This window comes from Pipra filicauda, unplaced genomic scaffold (genome assembly GCF_003945595.2).
Source record: "Pipra filicauda isolate LSUMZ 115617 unplaced genomic scaffold, ASM394559v2 scaffold488_size445888_pilon, whole genome shotgun sequence".
In the NCBI taxonomy this organism is placed as follows: Eukaryota; Metazoa; Chordata; class Aves; order Passeriformes; family Pipridae; genus Pipra; species Pipra filicauda.
Window position 1 is genome coordinate 119,541 of NW_024104629.1, and position 4,674 is coordinate 124,214.

Here is a 4,674-nt window from a genome sequence, read left to right on the forward strand (position 1 = left end):
GGATGTGGAAGGTGTAGCGCTAGTTCAGATTTGAAGAAAAAAAATATTCAGGAATTCAAACAAACAAACGAAAAGAGAACAACTCTTACAAAGAACAGAAGCCTTTAAATGAGAAAACCAACCCGAGCTGAGTGTGGTTCTGTGGTGAGGAGCAGGAGGATGAGGGGGGTTTGGAGGCCGCAGTTGGCTCAGGTCAGTGGAGCCACTTCCATCCGTGTGTCCTTGGAAGGAGTGCAGTCTGTTCCAGCAGCATCACATCACTTCCAACTGTGGGAAATAATGGTCTTGTCATTTGCTAAGTGTGGGGTTTTTTGCATTTTTTCCTCAGCTCCTGGGATGCCCGTGGGGGATGGCTGGAGGTGCAGGACCCATCCCGGTGGGATCTCGGGGCAGGATGGGGCCTCACCCCAAAGCCCTGCAGCAGATCCTGCCCTTGCATGACCCATCACAGCAGTGTCGGTGTAACTGGGGGGAAGTTTGGCTCACAGTCCTTAGGATTGCTTTGTTTTCCCGAGAAACCCATCGGTCAGAGCAGCACAGGGAGCTCCCGGGGTGTGTCTGCACCAGGGAGCTTTGGGGCAGCAGTGGGTGCTTCTGTCCCTGGGGTGAGCTCAGTTTGTCAGATCAGTGGTACCTCTGTCCCTGGGGTGAGCTCAGTTTGTCACATCAGTGGTACCTCTGTCCCTGGGGTGAGCTCAGTTTGTCACATCAGTGGTACCTCCATTGCTCTTGGTGAGCTCAGTTTGTCAGATCAGTGGTACCTCCATCCCTGGGGTGAGCTCAGTTTGTCAGATCAGTGGTACCTCTGTCTCTGGGGTGAGCTCAGTTTGTCAGATCAGTGGTACCTCTGTCTCTGGGGTGAGCTCAGTTTGTCAGATCAGTGGTACCTCCGTTGCTCTTGGTGAGCTCAGTTTGTCAGATCAGTGGTACCTCTGTCCCTGGGGTGAGCTCAGTTTGTCAGATCAGTGGTACCTCTGTCCCTGGGGTGAGCTCAGTTTGTCACATCAGTGGTACCTCTGTCCCTGGGGTGAGCTCAGTTTGTCACATCAGTGGTACCTCCATCCCTGGGGTGAGCTCAGTTTGTCACATCAGTGGTACCTCTGTCCCTGGGGTGAGCTCAGTTTGTCAGATCAGTGGTACCTCCATTGCTCTTGGTGAGCTCAGTTTGTCAGATCAGTGGTACCTCCATTGCTCTTGGTGAGCTCAGTTTGTCACATCAGTGGTACCTCTGTCCCTGGGGTGAGCTCAGTTTGTCACATCAGTGGTACCTCCGTTGCTCTGGGTGAGCTCAGTCTGTCAGACCTCTGCAGAGTTTTGGCTGGTTTTGTCATCTGTGTGTTGGACCTCCCCAGTTCTAACCCCTGAGAGCTGAGCTGCCCAGTGCCAACCATCAGCCCCTGTCGGGTGAAAAGGGGGAACTCCCCCCTGGATTGGCCTTTCTGTTGGAAAAGGGGCCCAGCCCAGAGCCCAGCCCAGCACCCACACTGACAGTGGGTCTGGGGTTGGAACTGGGGCAGCTTTAAGGTCCCTTCCAACCCAAACCATTCCATGGGTGGAGTGAGCACCACTCCAAGCAGGAGTGAACCCTGTGAGCTCCTTCTTCACGTTCTCACAACTCCTCCCAGTCCTTGCAGTGCTTTGACACTCGCCCTTATTGGGGGTCATTTATTTAATGTACAAGTTGCCCGTTCCCAGGGCAGCCCAGGCTTCCCTGCTCTGAGTTCCACCTCTGAGGAGGTGCCAGCCCAGCCCCTGGGCACTGTGTGTGTTGGTGTGTGTGCCCATCCCCAGCCAGGGGCCCCAGGAGTGCTGACATTGTGCTGCCCATGCGTGAAGGTGACGACAGTGCATCCCGTCCTTCAGCTTTGAGAGTGGACTTTTATTTTCACACTTTTCTATGGAGCCTTCAAACCCCACATTTTTCACACCTAGGCTGTTTTGGTAGTTGTTCTCTGCCCCTCCATCGCCATCCTTCCCCAGCATTCCCTACTTTTGGGGGCCTTCTATCTTGTTAAAAAAAGAAAAAAACAAAAAATCTTTTTACCGAGTGAAACATCGAGTCCACCTTTATCCCCATTCTCACTGGTGTAAATACTGATACTAACTGAGGATTTTGACTTTGCATTCTGTCAGAATACTGTGTTCAAATAAAAATTACAAAAAAGAAAAAAAAAAAAAAAAAAAAAAGCTCCTTCTTTAGCTGCTCTGCCAGGGCCCAACAACCCCTGAGTGTCCCAAACAGTGTTTTAAAGTTTGTGTCTTTGCCCCACTGCATTTATTTATTCATTTCCCTCGGATAACAAGCACACAGATGCAGTTCCGTGGCCGCTGTGAAACAGGGACAGCTTTTTTTCCCTCCCCAAAAAAAGGCACTTCCCTGTTGTGTGGCTATGGAAGGTGTGAGTTTTGGCTTTAAAAGTTCTCCTTAACCCATCCTGAATTGGACGCCTGAACTTGATTAATGAGGGTTCAATCTAATGAATTTATTTAATAAATGAATTCAATTAAGGGTCTTTATCTTTTTTTCCTAAATTTTAACCAAAACCCGCCAAAATGCCCAAGTTTAATTTTTCTAGTCTGGGGGTTGCAAGGGGTGGGGTGTCTGTTTACTTTTTCTTAAGAATATTTTCAGAAATTCGGAGTTTATTTTCACACAGTTTATTTTCACATTTGGCTGAAAAAGACCTTTTTTTTTTTTTTCCACTACCCATTTGATATAAAAAACCCACCAATTCCTTTCAAGTGGGGGAAACGCAAACTGGCCCAAGTCCCTGGTTGGGTTTGAAGGGAGGGCTCTGAGGTTGCTTTTGTGTTCCTGGCTTTAGCAGCTGCTTCCCTGGATGCCCCCAGTGTCTGCTCTGCATCCAGGGCCGGCTGCCTGGAATCCCTTCCCTGGCTTTGCCTCCTTTCCTGCTGCACCAGCTTCAGCTCCAGGAGCTCAGGTATTTTTCCCTCTTCTCCCAGAGATAACAGAGGGGCCTGGAGCCTCGTTTGCTGTCGCTGCTGAGCACATGTCCTCGTGTGAAAAGTGGGGTTTCCTTCCCCTGCAGTTGTGGTTGTGCTCAGTGACAAACAGCTGACAAATTCTTTGCGGGATCTTTGTGTTTCTTCAGCCGTTTTTCAGTCTCCAGACCTGCCTTTTAATTTCCATTTTAGTTCTTTAACTCCTCTCTCCCTCTGTTAAGGCCGTGGCACCCGACTGGCAAAGTCACCCTGGCTGAGTGTGGCAACTTTAACCCCCAGTCTGGCCTGAATTTAGGGTAAGTAATTAGTAATTTGGGGTAATAAGAGCAGGGCTGGGGGGGGCGGTTAGGGGCATGGATGGAGATGTTTGTGCTACAAACACCTTCTTTCTCTTGTTCTTTCCAGACATTATAATTGGTTGGTTTGTAATCAAATTGTGAATCTCGTGCATGTGCTTCAGGGCATCATTTTAAGTGCTTTTGTATGGAAATGGAGACCTGGACACCTTTCAGTAAAGGTGTGTCTCACCTGTGCAGATCTGCTGCACCAGCACAGCGTGGTTTTGTTCCCCAGAGTTTCTGGGGTAACCAATAAAAAAAACCAGCTTTCTGAGCATCCCAGTGCCAGAGCCATCACCTCGAGGGGGTTTTTAATTGGACCCCACGGACACGGGGCTGGAAACAGCTTCATTAGAGGGATAAAAACCCCACCTTTGGGATGGTGAATGACGTGGGCAGAGCTGGTTGCAGCGGGAGAAGGGAGATGTTTGGGTTTGGTGCATGAGGGAGGGGGAAAGGGGTTTAAGGGATATTCTGGCTCCAAAGGGGGTGGATGGGGCAGGGGATGTGCTGCCTGTGGAGTGAGGGAGCTCAGCATCTTGCTGGCACACGGGATTCCTCCCCCCGGGAGCCGTGGAAGCAGAGGCAGGCGAATGGAGCTGCGGGGTGGAAATTTATAGTGAGAATTTCTAATTTCACACCCATCAGACCCCACAGTGACCCGTCCTTGGGCGCTGCCAGGTCACCTCGCTGTGCCTGTGCCGTTCTCTCCCAGCCGGGCGGGTGAGGATGTGCCTGGAATGGGAACATCCCGGCGGTGCAGCAGGAGCTCGGCGATGCTCTGGCTCCCTTTGGTGGCCGACAGCTCCTATAACTACCACCTCCAGCGCTCTGGCTTTGGAAACGCGGCCCTGCAGCGTCTCCCGACGAGGTGATTATTAACAGTAATAAAGAATTCCTTCACGGAAAGAGGGTGGTCACTGGAGGGGGCTGCGCAGGGAGGTTTGGAGTCCCCATCCCTGGAGGAGTCCAAGGAACGAGTGGACGCGGCGCTCGGTGACAAGGTGGGGATCGGTCACAGGTTGGACGGGGCGGGATGGGAGGGCTTTTCCAACCGAAACGATCCCGTCATTCCGTGATCCCATCGTTCCGTGATCCCGTAATTCCGTGATCCCATCGTTCCGTGATCCCGTAATTCCGTGATCCCATCGTTCCGTGATCCCATCGTTCCGTGATCCCGGGGCGGGCCCGCGCAATAGCAAGCGCTCATTTGCATGGCACCGCCCCCTCGTTTGCATATCCCCGCCCACCCGCGCCCCTCCCGCGGATGCGGCGTCACCGGGCGCGTCTCCCCGGCAACGGCGCCGCGGGTTCGAGTCCCGGCCCCGCCGGGCCCTTCGTGTGTCCCCCGTGTCCCCTCCCCTGTCCCGCT

The 4,674-nt window shown here is 52.4% G+C and overlaps 1 long non-coding RNA gene across 1 annotated transcript; it reads left to right on the forward strand.

The window, feature by feature from the left end:
- The first annotated feature begins 2,171 nt into the window (after window positions 1–2,171).
- LOC120324300 lies at window positions 2,172–4,211 on the forward strand. The gene is made up of 2 exons (XR_005565500.1): window positions 2,172–3,260; window positions 3,951–4,211. It is a non-coding gene; the product is annotated as an uncharacterized LOC120324300 (long non-coding RNA).
- Window positions 4,212–4,674: the final 463 nt, after the last annotated feature.